Genomic DNA, 20466 nt, shown 5'->3' with positions numbered 1-20466 from the left:
AGCTAACTGTACCAGACATACGGACGGACCGACCCTAATTATAGAAATATGAAAAAATATGAGGGGGATTTTTATTTTTGAAAAAGATCTTTAAACAACCACAGGACCAGTAGATATATTCCCTGAAGAGTAGAATTCAATCAGTTTAGTGGTTGGCGAGATCTTAAGGGATCTTAAGATCTTAAGGGATGGGCGGCCTCTAGGGGCACTTTAGGTATGAGGGGGATAATTCGACCTTTTCTCATTTTATATTTGAGTTTCAAAAGAGTAAAAAATATTTTTTTTTTGGGGGGGGGGAAGGGGGGTAAAGTCACCCTACCCAAAAATAGTTTAAAACCTTCCCAGGACATATACAAAGCTTCATTGTAAAGGAGAACAATATCGGTTCAGAGGTTAGCGAGATCCTTCGGGACAGACAAAAAACGCTTACTACTTTATATTTTTGATATTAACACTTAGGGATCTAAGGAACAAAACAATAAATGATTAATATGTACATCCCCAATATTGATACATATTTAATAAATTATATTAAAAATTATTTGTCTGTCGATGACAATTAGTGGTTGAAAAGTTTTGACACTCATCTTAATGAACCAACCAATAAAAAATCAATTGAATTTCCTGAAGTTCTTATGCTAACGAATATAAAAACGTTATTATAAAACTTTGAAGTTTGGGGACTAGTGTAATTAACAGTCCCCTCCCTTTCTAAATAAAACTGCTGACTTTAAACATGAATACCCTGTAACTACATAATTTAAAAACAAAGCATTACCAATAGACAGACAGATAGACTACTTGCTAATTCCAATTTAGAATGATTATAAGAACCTCACGTTATTTGCATATTACCTTTCCGCAGTGAGGTAGGGGACATTGGGCTGTTTATAACACTAGTCCCCAAAGTTTTACAGTTGTGTGTTCAAACGTTTTAACTACTAATTTTAATCTACACAAGGGGTAATTTTGTGTATTATCATTGGGGATGTACAACAATTTATTGACCTTTGTCTTATCCCTTTAGATCCCTGATATTTGTAATAATCTATAGAAACGATTATTTAGTTACATTAAAACATCAAACATAAAGAGGTTTAGATTTAGGTTTAGCCCCCCTCTCCTCCTTATATTTATTATTAACTTTAATTCTAAGTCAGAATAAATATTTTCCAATATGTCTATGTTTTTGTGTCTTTTATTTATTTGAATTATATCTTAAGTTTTGACTTTAAAAGTGCATTTAAACGCCTTTTCTTACAAGCTTTTCGTGCACCCACGTTCAGAAAACGGGCTAAAAACCCCTACGGGGGCGCGGGGGGGTAAATGAAACCAGTACTGGCGATTAAAATATGTCTTTGGGTAATCAAATATCATTTTTTTAGCCGGCGACACCCAGCGAAAACATGTTTCCTCTTACTGTCTTCTCAAATGTTGATTAAAAAACAAACAAATAAAAACTAAAATCTTGACTTCAACTAGAACTATTTAGGACTAATTTCTTCAATTTGTGTTTTTTTCTTTTATACTGTCAAAATATATGTAATGCATGACTCATCAGAAGTTATTTTGTCTAATTACGTTAATTCTAAGAGATTTTATAATACTTTTAAAATTGTTGGTGAAACACAAAAAGTATGCCTTTTTCTGTAAGAAAATTTTTGCATTTCTTGACTTCCATGCATTAGAATGCTTACTTAAAAAGCGTATTTTTACGATTCCTTTGAAATCTGATGTACATTGGGTATGATAATACTCATAGAATGTTTAAAACTTGATTTGGGGGTGGTGAATTGTTGCCCTTTGTTGCCCCTATGTGCAATGTAGTGAATCTTTTGTTGATAAATTTATATAATGTTTACGTTAAGCCATTTACACTTCAATTTCTATGTTGTTATTACATGGTTTATATAAAATTGGCCATTTCTGACATATTATTCAGTTATAAAAGCTTATATATATTTTTATTAAAGCCTAAGTTGATTTATTTCGCTACAGATAAGTACTGTTGCGAATGGACCCCAAAATGCAGAAAAACTTTGCTTTTAAAAAGCATGACGAATTTTAGAGATACTTTTTTTTTATTAAAGACAACAGCTAGACTAAAAGTTGTTCCTATACTTTTATTTACATACTGTTACAGCTCAATTTAAACCTATGATAGCCTACTATTATATTGTTATACCAAAAAAACATTGGCAGTTTAGAAACAGCACTAAATTGTTGCAAAACATTTTAGCTTAATCAAACTACAACGGAGAATAATTTCAAATTAAACTTTTTATAAGCTATGTACATATGTATGTATAATTTTTGAATAACATGGTTTTAAAAATAATAGAAGTCTCCTTTTTATAGTGATTCAAATAATGCAAATAAGTTGTATGATAATTGATTGTAATTGATGATCATTGATCGTTGATCAAAGGTATATTGACAGGAAAATTCAGCAGTCTATCTTAAATATCAGCCTTGAAATAATCATCTTTCCCCAATAGCGTTACGGAAGGACTGGCGTATAGACAGACAAAGCTTGGCATTATTAGAATATTGATAAAAATTGATTTGCACTTATTTACAAAAATGTTTTAATTTTTGAAAAATATGCGAAATAAAAAATAAAATCAAGTAAATTATCCTTAACACCGATTTAGTGATAATATGTTTATGATAATTGTTGATAATATAATCAGAAATTTGATATATACATTTAAAATTTTAGGTTAGCCTAGGCCGGGTTTAGGATCTTAATTTTACAATACATTTTTACGTCAGGTTTTAAAGGGATAAGACAACGGTCGATAAATTAATGTACATCCCCAATGATGATACACAAAATTACCCTACTGTAGATAGGTTGAAACGTTTGGACAATCAACTTAAGGAACAAACCAATCAAAATGCATTGCAAGTTCTCAAAGTTGTTAAGGCAACGAATAAGAAAACGTTATTATAAACTTTGGGGACTCGAGTAAATAAACAGCCCAATGTCTCCTCCCTCCCTGTGTTAACGTACATTTTTTTCAACTTTTACATTATTGCCTTCAGGGTTATGTTACCATTTTAAATCTAGCCATAAAAGTGGCCAAAATAGGCCAATGTCCCATTTTACCAAAGGGGTTTTTTTAAAGTCTAAATGTCAAATTCCAATTCATTGATGAAATAATTAAAGAACAACTCTTTGATGTTTTGGGTCATACAAAAATTTCATAATTTTGAGACCTTGCAATTTTTAGAAACACTTTCAATAACTATAAATCTATCTCAACCATAACATTTAAATTAGTAATTACTGTTGCTTCATAACTAAATATATTTTTAGTTTTTTATTCATTGGCTTAACAACTTTGTGGACTATATTGAATTTTGGTTGGTTGATTCATTAAGTTGAGTGTCCAAACGTTTCAACCACTAATTATAATCTAAAAGAGGGGTAATCATCATTGGGACTGTACATCAATTTATCGGCCATTGTCTTATCCCAATAGAGAATCTGTAGATTTACAAGTCTGACCATGAATAGTTTAATAAGATGAAATAATCCATTGTTGTACTAAATGGAAATCATATAATTACTGTGGGATAAAGGAAAAAGTAAATTGACAAAAAATAATAAGCGAAAATTTTAGCCTGCTAAAGAAACTATAAAAGTTTAAGGTTTTTAGGAATACTTTTACTGTCAGGGCTTTAAGAACATAAAAAATAAAGGAAATGTCTTGAAGCTAATTTTCTTCCCTTTAACTTACTCCCCACCCCATACATCCCTACTAATAATATGACAAACTGCCTTTAAGAAAAAGTTCCAGAAAATTCTAGAATTTTCTTTGATGTTAGGTTATTGACGCGTAAGACGTTTACGCATTTTAAAGTACGCTTTAAAGATAAAAGTATATTTATTTTTTATTTAACACCTTTAATTTTTAATTCTTTAATTACTAACTACCAACTCAAAAAATTGAAATAAAGCTAAGGATTACCCCAAACATAAGTAAATACATTAAAATCTTAATTATTTTAAATAAGTTTTAACCACATTTTCATTAAAATTGCATATTGTAACAAACAAAATATCAAAATTCATACCATTGAAATACTCCCCCTACTCCCCTCCCCCCACCCCAACTATTTTAAAAAATTTTAAATAATTTTTCAAAGATACATACATGAACAGCGTTTAGTGTCTAATAGAAGATACGTCATACAATACAAATGACCAATGATTGGCCAGAATACATTGTAATGTTCAATAGTAAATTATATACTGGCATATCATCAGTCATTTGTATTGCATGACGTCATTTGTTATTGGACACAGACGCTGATATAAGATACATTTTTTGTTATGATTTGTTGTTTAAAGAATTCTAACAATTCCCCCAGGGGCTAAAAAATCTTTCTGAATGAAAAAAAGATAAGGTTCAACTTCTAATTATAAGGATTTTACCCACAAAATAATGAATATATTGTTTGCTAATTTAGTATTGCAGTGCGAATATTCTTAATTTGCAACAGTTATAATTAGAATAAGTGTTACAATAATTGATATAGAATACGTGGATATATTGACAGGGGAAAACTTTTCGTCATTTATTGGTATGTTCGTTCATCCAGAAGGAGGGGTTGATGGAGTTAAGGAAGTGGATGGGGGTACAAGGACGTTCGAGCTTTTTTATTTTTTTTGGGAGGGGGGATAAAAAATTTAAAATTAAAATTTTTGGGTAAACGTTTTTAATTTTTTAGGGCAGAGAGAATCACCCCATTACCACCTCCCCCCCTCCTTGTACGTCTCGGTGGGGGATATCGTTTTTTAGCCAGCTGCGAGTTCATGAATATCTGTTGCAACATTCAGAGAATAATATATCGATTGTTACAAAAGACTATTGTCTGAAAATTAAAACTTTGTAGATTAAAGAATTTTACTTCAAAATAACAGTACAGCTGCTATAAAATTTATAAAATAGAGAAACTTTTAAATTCTAAATAAGTTATTAACAAAAGCATACATTTTTCATCTATTTCTTTACTGTTTTCATAAAAAATTATTGACATTACTGCACTGCTTATTATATAATCGTACTTGTATTCTTTTTTATTGAGTTTCTTAGATAACAAAAAACGTAAAATGTCGCTTTTTGTCTATTTTATGGGATTTCCAATGCACTGTGCATACTAACTTGAAAATTGCATAAAAATTACATATTCTAAGAATTATACGAATATATAAGAAAATATATTATATTAAAGACAGCTTTCTCAGATAGTAAAATGAAAAATTCTACCCAGTTTTGTTGACATCTATAATTTGAAACGACACAAGCAGACATCAAACGTTTGCTACTGTTAAATATTGTCTTTATTGTAAAATCATCTTAGAATCAATGTTGCTTTAATAATGGATTTATTATTACCTGGATCTTACACCAGATTATCGTGTACTCTAATAAAGTGAAACTTGTGGCTGGCTAAAATAACGATTCTCCCAATCCACATTTACCCCACCGCCTCCCATTTCCCATTTACGGGGAAATGCCTAAATTGACAACAAATTTTTCCCCGTCATAATATCCACGTATATCCTATATCCATTAAAATTGCATATTTTTAAGAATTGATAAAAACATATCTGTATGCTTGTATTGTCATAAAATGCAATAATTTTTTTACCAGGGAAAAAGAAAAAATTATAAAAATTCTGTTAGATTTATTATTTAAAAAAAATTTATAAACTTTTCAAAGTTGATTTTATTAAAATAATTAAATTAAAATTAGCCAGCACATTAGTAAAATAGTTTTTTTAACTCCCATATTTTTCCCCTTACTTTTCTGATATCTTTTTAGGATATTTTTGTGTAAATGTTTATTTTGAAAAGTCTTTATATGCATATTAAATGATCGGAGATATAAAAATGCATTTTATAAAATTTCAAAAAGGATTGTTAAGAGTGTTATACACAAGGATGACAACTTCCAGTTGCAACAAAGAAATCGATTAATAACCTCTGGAATATAACCAGTTCTCAGCCATGCTGAAAAATAATGTATAGCATCGTATTACAGACAACTGTCTACTAACAATACAATACAAATCATAAAACTAATACCAGTTTTGTTTTCTATTTTAAAATTCGCGGAAACCTGTTTACTATACAATACGATAAATAACTATTATAAAAATGAGAACATTGAAATTCTCCGTTGCCAAATGGACAGACAGACGGATATACCATAGATATATCTAAAGGGATAAGACAATGACCGATTAATTAATGTACATTCCGACGAAGCACAATCTGTCCCACTAACGAGAAAGACGAATCCCTTTTCTCCCAAGAGATTTTCTTCCCTTCCTTACCTTTTTCTTTTCTCTTTATATTACGTCATATAGGAATCGTCTTTCTCACAGTTGGACAGTTTGGGCTACGTCTACATTCCCAATGACGATACACAAAATTACCCCTTTTGCAGATTAAAATTGGAAGTTGAAACTTTTGAACATTCAACTAAATGAACTGACTAATCAAAGTTCAACAAAAGTCTCCAATTTGTTCAGCCAACGAATTAGAAGACGTTATTATAAATCTTTGGGGACTGATGTTATAAACAGCCCAATGTCACCTTCCTTCGTGCGGATATACAGGGCAGTTTCTGATTTATGTTATCCTTTTATCGATTGTAGCAGCCTTGTTCCATATCGAAGTGTAATATGACTATTAAATCAAAATTGTGTATATCTTGTGCACGGTTGGACCCTCAGATGTAAAAACTTTATTTTAGTGTTTGGCCAAAATGACTTAGCAATTGTATCTGTAAGTACGTCTAATAACACCCTTTGCTATTTTTAAAATCCTAGAAAAATTTTTTTGCAAGAAAATTGCATAAATTCGCAACCTTTTTTAGAACCACTACATAACTCGAGTTTTAAAACTTTTTATATAAAATCCTTTTTACAAAAAATATCAATAATTACTTAAAATTAAACCTGAAAGAAAAAAAATCTCATTACACGTGTAAATTTGCATGTTTTAGGTCTTTTTTTGAGGAAAGTATAACTTCCACATTTTTGACAATAATTATATTTTTTTAACATTTCAAAGTAAAATATAATAAAACTTAAACGATTTTTCTTGAATTATCAGTTGAAAATTTCATCAAACATGCAATTTAAGTGATGAAAATTTAATAAAATAATTTTTTGAATGTTTAGAATTACCAAATTTCTACATTTAAAACAAAATGTTAACAAAATTTAAAAACATTTTAACATATAACTTCAAAAATCAATAACATTTTATAAAAAGATGTTTCAAAAAATAAATCATTAAAAGGTATTAAAATGCATTTGAAATTACTTAGAATTAAAACGAGAACATCTTTTTACACTGTATTCTGTGTAATAGAGTTTAAATGACATGATTAGTGAATGAAATATTTCCTAAACTCATTAAGCCTTTTTGTGACTATATTAAAAATAATTTATTTTGTTTTATATTGTTTTTTTATTCAAATATTTGACAAAATTTTCCCTACGTCAATAAAATAAAGTCAGTTTTTTACTGTTTCCAGGTTTTTCTTTATAATTATAACAATTAAATATAATATAAATCTTCATTATCTTTTATTTGAATTATCATACACTTTAAAATGTAAAGTATAAGCTAGAATAGCACTTTTTTCAACGAATATTTTAATGACATTATATCAAAATAATTCCTCTTAAATATCACACAACATATGATTGGGAAGTACAGCCATTTCTTGGAGGTATAATATTTACAAAAATACCATTAATTCTGTTTTTATCAGAAGTTAAAAAAATTGAACAATTCTAAAACAATGGTTGGCTGTCTAGATATTGAGTACACTAAGACTACGGCTCTGTTCTATTGAAATAACATTGCAAAAAGAGGGGTTCTGAAAGTAATCTACCTAATTTTTTTTAAAGAACCAACAAGTACTGTCAGTATCTTTTTTCTTGTAATCTAGCAGACAATCAAATCATAACACAATTTTCATGATAAAATATTCAGGTTTCTACTTCACATTTTAAAAAATATACTGATCAATAAAATGTTCAAAATTTTACTTTGTACTAATTGAAAAAATATGTTGTAATTCTTATTTTAAAGTTACATTTTTATCCCTGACAAAATCATAGACGACTTTTAAAGGCATCTTATCTAAACTTTTTGAAGAAAAACTTATAAACGTTAATTAAGTATGAAAACTATTTTCTTCGATTTTTCTAAAGTTATTATCGCATTCTATGGGTTTTTTATTATCATTTACTTATACCGAAAGTGCCAAACATTGTACCCTAACTTATTCATTTAATAAAAAACCAACCGTGTGTGGTGAATTATGTGTTTTTGTTCTTTTGTTTACTTGGTGCTATAGTCTTTCTGTAGTTCAGATGTTCAACAATTTTATCTTCTCTTAAAATAGACTTTATTCATATTTCTTCCAAAGAAGTCAAGGATCTTAAGGGTTAAGACAATGGTCGATAAATTGATGTGCATCCCTTTTGATGATACACAAATTCAACCATTCTGTAGATTACAATTAGTGGTTGAAATATTTGGACTTTAAAATTAATAAACTAACCAATCAAAACTCAATAAAAATCCCCAATGTTGTTGAGCCAACAAAAAAAATAAACAGTTATTATAAAAATTTAGGAACCAGTGTATAAACATCAAATCACCCCCCCCCCCCCTCCCAAAGAAGAAGTACCATAACCTACATATAAAAAATAATATTGCTAGATAATATATGATAAATCGGTCTAGCTGTTTACAAGATAATACTGGACTTATATATTAGGGAAAGGAAATTTTGATTTTAAGAGAATAAAATTAGTTCATCATCCCAACTTTGGTTAGTGTTTATATTCCATACAAAATCAACATAGTACATTTAAATTGTGACCGGGGTTAGACTTCTGAAGATAGATTTACAGAACAATATAGGCATAGAACCCAAGGATATAAAAAGTTTTCAAATATGAAACTTTGCATAACGGTTCTAGAAGTAATTATTCGCCTTGTAAGCGTAGCAACTTTGCAATATTTACCATAAACATCATATTTATTTGCTGCTTTGACATCAAATATTATATATCAGAAATGTCCTATTAATTGTTTATAAAAGCATGAATTAAAGCGCGATTATCAGCAAATTTACGTTAATGTTTTAACAAGATGTTGCCATGATTTGTTTTTTAGATTAATAATCAAAGACTAAGTTATATAACATGGTTAATCATCTGGAAAAATCCGACTTCATTTCTTACACCAAATGAGTTGATTAACCCCTAAAAATATCTTTAGGGCTTTTTGCAAAGCTCTCTCAAACACCTTTAACAATTCCAAATTAAATCATTGAACTTGTTGAAAGTCCTATAATAAATTAAGGTTATATTATAATAATCTATCCCATTAACTTAGGGTGGGCCCGTTGGGGGGGGGGGGTGTTATGGGGGTTTATCCCCCCCCCCAAAAAAAAAAACTTGAACGTCCTTTATTATATCCAAAAATATTTTACAAAAAATGGCCTAATTTAAAGAATCATTTATTTAACCTTAATTGACTTATCCATAAATCCCTGTTTAAACTGTTTTTAACCTATTTTTTTATCATATATCAAAAATATACTATGACACCAGTAGAATCAGACTGCAGAGCCCAAATTTGAATTAAGTCCCCAATAAACTTTTTTTGGGGGATTTAAAAATCAATTTTATATGTTGCTGTGATCATTTTGATGGAAGCAAAAGCATTTTTTAGTTTGGGGTTAAATTGTTTCTTACAGAAAAATTTGATGTGATTCAGATAATATCAATACAATAATAAAAACTCTACTTTGTTCGATGCAAATAATTTTTTTCTAAAACAATAATTTACATAGAAGAAATTTAACATTAAAATAAAACATATTATTCTGAAGTCTGAACCAATTAGAAGCCTTGTTTCATTTCAGTTTTTTACAATTCAAAAAAGAGTGTTTTCACAAAGTGACTTATTTCCAATGTAGTTAAATAATTTTTATAATTTAAATGAAAAGAATGAAAACTATACACATAAAAGATACATGCTTTTGAAAAATATTTAAAAAAATAAGTTTGAATAATCTTATATTTTATCATATTTGTATATGTGACAAAAAAAAATTTGTTGTATTGCGTAAACGTTTGTTGTCATCTTTCACTATTTAACCCTTTACAGGCAATTTTTTGTGTTTTAAATAAGTGATGGAAAACAAGCACGATAAAGTTAATTCATTGATATATTGTAAAGAATTAAGTTTTTAATGAATTAATTTAGATGAAATCAAAAGGCCTAATTTTACTCTATACCAGAATACTATATATATGAAGCAAAACACTCTAAAAGCTACGAATTTTACCCAAATAAAAAAAGATCTTTTGCTCTGATCAAAAAAGACCACAGCAACAGTAAAATTAATTTTTAAATCCCATCAAAAAAGTTTATTGGGGACTTAATTCAAATTTAGGCTCTGCAGTTTAATTCTACTGGTGTCATAGTATATTTTTGATATATGTTTTAAAAATAGGTTAAAAACAGTTTAACCCTTAAAACTGTCCCGAAGGCTTTTTCTAAAGCTCCATAACTATGTATTCTGTGTTGAACTTATAAGTAACACCTTAAAGCAACTCTAAATTAAGTTAGTAAAAACAAAGGATTTATCTTTACTTGGGTGTTGCACCAGATTATCATTTACTTTATAAAAATAAACTTGTAGCTGTCTAAAATAATAATCCATCCTTTTTACCCCATCCCCTTCACTCTTACTGGATGAAAGAACTGAACAATAAATTATTCCCTTGTCATAATATCCACGAATATTCTACATCCATAAAAACGTACTTCAAGTAAAAGGATTGTTAAAAGGCTGGGACAAGGTACCAGGATTCTGATAACCAATTATATTTAAAGGTTTTTGTGAACCACTTCCTTTATTTCTACTTTTTATGCTATATTCCATCAATAAAGAAAACAATTTTACCCCTAGATTACTCCGTAATTTTTTTTTAAATTCAGCAAATATAAATATTATAAACAAATTGCGCAATTTTAAGTTTCTTTACATTTAAACATTTAATCATATATCATATATCTAAAAATTGTGCAAAAAATCTCCATGGCAAATATCGCCAACTAAAATTGAAATATCTGTAAATTGAAAAGAGTTTGTTTGAACTGATGTTGGTTTATTTTTGCTTTGTACAAAAATGCCCTTGGTTGCATAACAATTACATGAAAGTACACCTCTGATTGTCTGTCTTTTTTACTACTTTTCCAGACATCTTGCAAAAATAGAAAATATACATATTTTACCGTTTACCAGGGAGTGAGGGAACATCGGGCTATTTATTACACAAGTCCCAAAAGTTTTATGATAATGTTTTCTTATTCGTTGGCTTAACTTTGGGGACTTTTATGGAAATTTGATTTGTTAGTTCAAAAGGTTGAGTGTTCAAAGGTTTCAACTATTAGTTATATTCAGAAGAGGTAATTTTTGTATCATCATTTGGGATGTACATCAATTTATTGTCCATTGTCTTATCCCTTTAAATCCCTGCTTTGTACGCTACTAACAATAAATGTTCGTTATGTGGTTATTCTGGATAAGGCACGGACAGTGCTATGTCAACAGAAGAAAAATTATATTCTATTCCAGTTTAATATGTACCATAGTTTTAAATAATTAATAATAATTAATCAATACCTATAAAGTAATAAATAAAAACAGAAAACGACAACATCCATAAAAAAGTATTTTGAACAAAAATTTGATTTGAATCTGATTTGCTTTGATTAAAAAGACTTACTTATACATAAACTTGGTATAGTGACTAATCGTTCAGATAATCAGATAAAAATCCTCTCTAGGAATTAGTTGCTACTATTCAAGAATTGGAACTCCTTATTACAGGAATCCCCATCATTCAATGATGGATTTTTCTTTACTTGTATCTTAGCATGTACTAATAAAGTAAAACTTGTAGCTGGCTAAAATACAGATTTTCCCATCATTCCCCTTTATCCATCGCATCCCCTCCTACTGGATAAACAAACTGACCAAAAAGTGATTTAAATGTTAGCAACCTAAATTGAAGATAATTTTCCCACTGTTTTTAAATACATGAGTATTTTATATTCATTCTTGCAAGTTTTTGAATTTTTATGAATGTATGTCCCTGGTCTAAAGTGGTTGGCCTTTATTGTGTTGTTGTGTATTCGTAGTTTTGTATTTGAGATGCGTATTATGCAGGGATCTAAAGAGATAAGACAATGGACGATAAATTTGAAACCCGCATTTTACCTTTCAAAATATTAGAAATTTATTATATTAACCCTTAACGGTCGGGGGGGGGGGCGTTGAACGCCCCCCCATCCGGTTTTTTCTATCTCATTTTCTGTGTGTGAAAGATAAAGAGCCCAAACTGCGTGACTTTTTAAGTTTGGGTATGACACATAACTGAGAGTTGGAATTTTTTGAATATCTCCATCCTGGCGGGCACAGGATGCCAGCAAACCTGGCAGGGTCATCCAGGTAAAGAGCAAAAATATTTTTTTGACTTAAACAAAGTATTTTATCTTGCCAAAATACTAAAATATCCTCTAGTAGTACATCCTTATATGAAATACAGGTGTTCAAGTCACTTTCAGGTTCCAGGTATGATCCTGCAGGTCCTGATCCTCCAGGTCACCAGAAATCTTTAAAAGGCTCCTGTGGCCTCAATTTTTGACTTAGAGACTTCAAATTTTAAACTTAAGCTTTTCTTACATGTCTACATAACGTATTGAAATTTATATTTTGACATTTCAAATATAAAATTTACATAAAGATAAACATTTTCTGCAAAAAAATTGTTCTTCTAGCTTCAAAAATAAGAAAATTACAGCCGTTTGAAATTTTTAAGTAAAAAAGGACCTAAAAACAAAGGTTGTTAAATAAAAGGGTAAAGGAAGCGAAAATTGACTTTGACTTACTTAAGGTCGGAAATTCATCATAACACAGGGGACTTGTACAAAAAAATTTAGCCCTCTAGCTCTAACTGAGATAATATGGGGGGGGCGTTGAACGCCCCCCCCCCCCCCCCGACTGATTAAGGTGCGGTAAGGGGCCCGACTGTTAAGGGTTAACCCCTTCATTCCTTTTAAATCGCTCATTTTTTGCCCCTTAAAATAAAAAGCTTGGACGTTTCACACAAAAGGACCACAATTAGTGGCTTCAATCATGATTTCGCATTATTTTTTAGAAAAATCTTATTTTTAGGGCTAGCAAAACATTATTTGCTTCTGTGAAAGAACGCCTTTACGATGACCAACTCTATTTTGATAAGATCTTACTATGTTGGATACCATTTCAATGAATGCGTATCAGGGATATTAAGGGGTAAGACAATGGACGATAAATTGATGAAAGCAACTAAAATAAAGAACTAAGTACTTTTCAGATGTAGATCTGAGGTGGATTCTTAAAAAAAAATTTGCCCCACTAATCGCTTAGTGGGACAAAATTGTTTTCGTTAAAAATCCACCAAAATCACAATAAAAATCTACAACAATTAAACAAAAACAAAACAGAAGGGTTATTAACATATGATTTGTTTAATTTTTGCAGATTTTTAATGTGATTTTGGTGGATTTTTAACGAAAACAATTTTGCCCCACTGATCGATTAGTGGAGCAAATTTTTTTAAAAAGATCAGGGAGGGAAGGGGAGATTGGACTGCAAATTATAGTGGTACCCAAAGTATTTCAAACACGATTTAACATTTGTTGGCTTAAAAACTTTTGGTAATTCTTTAGGGCCAAAATAATTCCATCAATAGTTTTAAATCTACTGGAAAGGCAATTTTGTTTATTATAAATGGGTATTTAAATAAAATTATCGTTCATTGTAAATTTATTATTAGTTGTAAAAAGTCCCTCAAAAAATCAGCATGTTACGTCATAAATACGAAGGATTATCCATCTCTTTTTTAGGGGGTTTCTTTCCCACTCCTCCTCTCCTCATCCCTCATTTTTATGACGTCATTGAGGGTCTTTTTTCGTCTTCCAAACTTTTCCACTAGTTATTTAATCTACACAAGGGATGATTTTGTTAACCGTAATATTCCACAGATCATCTTATCAAATAAATAAAATCAACATATAAAATAACATAACATTCACTTACTATACAGTGATTTTATATGAAAAGGGACTTCAGAAACCACTCTAAATATATAAATATGTAATATGTTATGTAAGATTGATATCAGATTTTTGCATAAATTTACCAGGGCTCGACAGCCGCGCTTTTTTTCGCCTATAAGCCCCAGGGAAATCACCCTTTTACAATTATAAAAATAAGCTGGGTATCTAACCTAACCCAATAAGGCAATTCCTTCTTTTCAAATTTTTTTCATAGCATCCAAATGGGTTAAATTTGAGGCTTAGTCCCGGCTGACGCGCAGCTGCCAAGACCCTGGTATCTACGGTCCTTCGGACAAACAGTGGCAAAAACAAGCATTTACATCTGGAAATTGAATCATAGGGCAGGTAAAGTTTCAAGGTTAAGATTTGCTTGATTTTAAAACATTTTCAACAAGGTACAACGTTTTGGAGGTAAGTAAACATCATATCAGCATTAAATTCAGAAATACAAATATTATTATGATCCCCTCGTGGGCTAACAAAACTGGTTTAATTTTGTTCTAATTTTAATGTTTTTTATTTTAATATCCGCAGAAAGCCATCTATAATAATATGCAATGAATTACTATTAGATTATCGTATTATTAAAGTAATGTCTTTCCCGCCTTTCTAGTTTTCTAATTCCCAGTGATTTAAAGCAGAATTAAATAAAATATGCTTCTGCAGAGCTTGCAAATTTAAAAAAAAATCTTTAATTTTAGTTAGTAAAGTCGGTGTAAGACAATAAACAATAAATTATTACGTGGACGTTGCACCAGATTTTCATGTACTCTGATAAAGTGATACTCACAGCTGGCTAAAATAACGACACCCTCTATCCACCTCCTTTACCTCATCCCCTCCCCTCCTACTCCATATAAGCAAACTAAATTGACGATAAATTTCCCCATGTCAATATATCCATATATAGCCTATATCCATTAAGGCAATCACATTTCACAGTATTTCTTAAAAATTTCAAGATCTTGAATTCTAATTTCAAATGTGACCGAAGGAATTTGTAAAAGAATTTGTTTTAAAAAACATCCAATTTCAGAATTAAAGCCATATAAACATTAAACACTGACCATTTGGTTATAAAAGAAAGAACTGATAAGAAATGTTTACGTAATTGAGGTCAAATTTCGTCAGTTTTTTTATATCTAAAGTATGCAGCACATTAAGGCCAAAAATTGCCAAAAACGTACTGGAACTATTTAGAAAGATAAAATACATTTACATAAAGTACATCTGTTTATTTTGGATAAATGTTTTTTGTTTATAGATAGTTCATTTATATAGTATTTAGTAAGGTTTTATATGTGTAACTTATAATTTTGATAACTGATCAACCGATTGGGTTCTCCACTTAGAGATGGTTCAGATAGATTTTAGGCTATTTTATTTTTATTTCTTAGTATTTGGATGGTTTTAGGCTAGGGAAAGAAATTAATGGGAGCGACAAAAATAGTTATTTCTAGCATCGTATTATAATGTACAATTTTAAGATTAAAACCAGTTTTAATTGGATACGAATTACTACGAGAAAGTAATCTATTTGCATTTTTCAAAGACGTCCAAGCTTTATTTTATTCTATATTTGAGGGGGAGACGGTAAATCTAATGTATTTCGAAATTTGTTTTGCCCAGCCAACCGCCCCCCCCCCCCTCTCCTAGACGTCAAATCCCTAACAGCACAATGAATTTATTATTACCCGGGTCTTACACCAGATTATCATGTACTCTAATAAAGTGAAACTTGTAGCTGGCTAAAATAACGATTCCCTCCTTTTTTACTCCAACTCATCCAATAGCAGTACTGACAGACACACAGATAAAGGGACAAACAGACACAGAAACTTATAGAGTAGCCTCGCTACTACAAAAATAAGCAAAAGTTTTAAATTCTAGGAAAAGAAAAAAATACTGTAATTATTCAAGGAAAAATAAACCTACTGTAAAAAATGAAGAAAAGATGTAATTAAACTCGAAGAAAATTGAAATTGACGGTAATTTTTACTAGCAAAGATACCTAATAATTATTTTCAAAAAATAAAAATTTCGTCAAAAGTAATCATTTTAAGAATCAAAACTAAGCTGTAAATGTTATCAAAATGAGAAAATAAAGCGATATAAGAAGACAAGATTTTTTTAATTGACGTGTCCATCACAAATTAAAAGAATTTAAATGCTAGGCATTATCTTCATTTTGTGCTTTGAGTTATTTATCTTAAATTAACCACATATTTTAAGAAATCCATAAAACAAGTTTAATTTTATACATTTCTAAAAATGTTTGAATCATAAATTCGCCAATAAAAAAAATAAATCAATGTAAACGAAAATTTAAAAAGGAATTTACAAGTAATTTACAAAATATAATCTTACTTATACAAAAAGATCTTAATTTTTCAATTGAATATATCTTCAAATAAATAGTTAAAAAGTCATATATGCATTACTTGCATGACGTTCAGACGGACCCTAAATTACAAGTTGCTGCTTTACTAAAGATAGAAAGTTTTATAACTTGATAAAATTTATTAAATCTAATATGGAAAGGAAAAATTTCATGTTTATATGCAATTATCAATAATCATGTAATTTTTAGTTTAATCATTTAATTGAACAAAAAAACTTCAATATTCACACGTAAACTTGTATCATAATTTTATAAACAAAATACTGTTTTAAATCGTCTAAGTTACAATAAAATAGTATTTCTAATAATATTCTATATGTGTTCCTTAAACAAAAAGTAACAGGATGTAGGACCTCGCTATCAACTGGACCGATAAGGTTCTCCTTTAAAAGTGTAGCTTCTCATAGGTCCTGACTATATGGGGGAGTATACCACCACACTCCCAAGAGAAATCGTCCGTAAAAATTATGCCTTCCCCCCAACAATTTTTTAAAATCTTTCTTTTTATCATTAGAATGAAAATGTGGGGGGGGGGGGCGACTTTCTTAACCCATAAAGTGTCTACAGGACTCTGGGGGCGTAGCCCCTAGTCAATATATAATTTAGATAAAAAGTATGTCTGAAAAGATCAATAGAATAAGAGGGAGGGTGTTGGAAGGGCAACTCTCTAGCGAGAAAAATCCTCATTTTAATTCCCAAGAATGTATTAGAGGCAAAATCATCTGTACTTTTAATAATTATCAATTAAAATTTTACACAAAAAGATTTTACTTTAATTTATGGTTAAAAACTATTTGTTTCGATAATTCAAATAATTTATTTTGTAATTGAAAAATTGTTTTTTTCTACTTGGTTTTAATAAGCTTCAATTAGCCTTTGTTTTAAGTCATAGTTAAATATTTTAGTTAGTAAATTACTGTCTAAATTTAAATTATATTTTAAATATTCATATTTTAAAATCTCAATTATAATAAGAAATTTTACACTTTGGTTTTATGAATTTCGATAATTAATTTAATATATCGAATGGTAAATTAGTATCTAAATCTAAAATATATCTTAGATGTTTATATATCTTAAAATTAATATTTTGATTAAAGTATTATAATTAAAAACTTCTTCATTTGTGTTTAGGAATTTGTAAATTTTAATAAAAAAGGTGTTATCTAACATAAAGATACACTTACATATATACTTTAATATCATATATTCAAGGGCACTCTAATAGCGGTTTACAACTATTCTGTTGGAAGGAGTGAGTCATCGAACTAGTCAGTCAGTGATGGAAGAGGAAACTTATATAAAAATTGTGCAAATATACACTGCAGTGCAAATGTACATTATGTAAAAAATTAAAATCGTCATATTCTTGAAAAAAGTAATAGTACAAATTAACAAGGAGGGAGGGGACATTTAGATGTTTATTGCACTGGGAACAATGTTTGCTTATTCGCAGGCTTAATAACCTTGGGGACCTTTATTGAAGTTTGATTGGTTGGTTTATAAGTTGGGTGTTTAAACGTTTCTACCGCTAATTGTAATCTACAAAATGATAAATTTGTGTATCAACATTGGGGATGTACATCAATTTATCGTTCATTGTCGCATCCCTATTGATTCCTGACAAACTAATCCCCCCCCCCCCCTCCCTAATATGTAAAACTAATGGGAAAAGATTAATTATTCTTTCTCTACTAAAAAAAATAGGTTACTAACCTGATAGTTTTTGGGAGGTTGATTAGATATACTCTACTGGTTTGTACAGCTAAGTGTCCTGTTGTCTATGTACTCTGGATGTGTACTCTCTGTACTGTATAATGTACTGCTAGTACTCAGTACACAAGCAACAGATCTTCCTATAGTGACAAATACAGATATTACATGATTTGTATCAAAATTAAACAACTTTCCAAAAAAAAGCTTTTCCCCTGAATTCTAATTACATTTGATTTTTTTGTTTTATAATTTTATTAGATTAATTTGATTCCAATATATCCTTTTGAGAATAGCATTATTAAGCCAATATAAGTTTCTGGAGTAAAGATTTAAATGATTACTTATCCATAATATGTCGTCTATTGTCTATTTACTTAATTATGGCTTTTTTTATTGGCATTCAACAATTAATCGACATTAAAACAATCTTCCAGGATGGCTTTGAAACCGATTAATATCCGAAGGATTAGAAGCGGTTCTCAGCCATACTAAAAAATACTCATGTAAAGCATCGTATTACAGACAATGTTTTACGAATATTAAAATTAGAAAATTGATACCGATTTTGTTAGCACGGACCTTCGGTCACTCGGGGTTTAACAAAACTGGTTTTAATCTAATATTTTTTTATTTTAACATCCGCGAAAAGTTGTCTATATTACGATGCAATGAATAACTAATCTCGTAATATCTGTAGTTTCTCCTGCCTGCAAAACACGTGTGAGCGAAACGAAGGTTGAAGACCAACTAAAGATATTTCTTACTACGCAAAGTTTACGCTGGTGTTGTGGTGTTGTATTGATGTTGGCGGTTGTGGTGTTGTATTTGTTGTTGGGGCACGGTGTTTCTTCACAAACATTATCAAACCTTCTTCAGTCAATTTTGCGTCATTTAATACAGCAAAAAAAATGCACGAATCTAGCGGCTAGGGACATTTTTATCCACAAATGATATATCCCTTTATATAAAGTAATATTTTTTCTCGTATTCATTCGAATCCGGTGGATAGGAACCGGTTCTCATCCATACGAAAAAAACTATGTCTAGCATCGTATTATATCCGGCTTTCTACGAATATAAAAATGTACAATCATAAGATTAAAACCAGTTTTTTAGCCCGTGCCTACGGCACCTAGGGGCTAAAAAACTGGTTTTAATCTTATAATTGTACATTCTATATCCGCGGAAAGACGTTTATAATACGATGCGAGAAATAACTATTCTTCAACCACCACTGAATCGATTGAATTCTCCATTTTAGGGAGCTTTACATATGTCCTAAGATGGTTTTAGACTATTTCCATATTTTTTGAATTTAAGTGTTACAATTGTTTTAGACTATTTTTCTTTTTTTCCCCTAACCTTTGAAATAGATATTACACGGAGGCTAGTGTAATATGAAGTAGTAATTTTTGTTGTCTGAATCTAAAGATCTCGGAAACTTCAGGTTCAAATTGATTGTACTTTAAAGTATACATACTACAACCTGTCAAGGACCTATGTAAAACTCCCCTTAATTGTTTAAAACGTCTTGAAAGTTAGCGAGGTCTTAAAGGACGGAAAAAACCTTTGATGTAGAAATTGAACAGGGAATAAATATCTAACACACATGGTACCTACTGCTTTACAATAAGTTGCTAACTTTTAATTTTATCCATTTTGTAGATGCACCAAAAAATGTTGATATTATATACTACTTCACAGGGCAACACCCTTCCATGCACCTTCCACTTTTTCTTCTACTGTGAATGAATACCCCCCTTCCCCCCGGCCCCCTCCACTGATACGCATTTCTTTGCGTCATACGCAAAGGTACTACTAAAGTAGTATAGACCTATATTACAGGGATCTAAAGGGAGAAGACAATGTTCGATAACTTAATGTACATTACAAATGAAAATACACAAAATTACCCCTTCTGTAAATTATGATAATTGGTTGAAACGTTTGAACAGTCAAGTTAATGAACCAACCAATCAAAACACAAAATAGTACATATAAAGCTTTGGGGACCAGTGTAATAAACAACCCAATGTCCCCTCCCTCCCTGCCTATAATATAATGCTGAAGAATGGCCTCAAAAAATCGTGAAATATGTATAAACTAGCGGCTACGCTCCTAGAG

General features: G+C 30.0%; 1 long non-coding RNA gene across 1 annotated transcript in view; it reads right to left on the bottom strand.

Moving 5' to 3' along the window:
• LOC145327885 (uncharacterized) overlaps positions 1-19153 on the bottom strand; it is a 50826-nt gene extending 31673 nt beyond the window's left edge. Inside the window, exons 1-2 of the long non-coding RNA XR_013882270.1 lie at positions 19050-19153; positions 18343-18482 (exon numbers count right to left, since the gene is read on the bottom strand). This is a non-coding gene — a long non-coding RNA (uncharacterized LOC145327885). The remainder of the gene's footprint in view (positions 1-18342; positions 18483-19049) is intronic.
• Between the last annotated feature and the right edge of the window lie 1313 nt (positions 19154-20466).

This window comes from Acartia tonsa, chromosome 9 (assembly GCF_053477335.1).
Source record: "Acartia tonsa isolate MP-2025a chromosome 9, ASM5347733v1, whole genome shotgun sequence".
Classification (NCBI taxonomy): domain Eukaryota; kingdom Metazoa; phylum Arthropoda; class Copepoda; order Calanoida; family Acartiidae; genus Acartia; species Acartia tonsa.
Note: the sequence above shows the minus strand (reverse complement) of the source record. Positions and strands in the feature narration are given on the sequence as shown.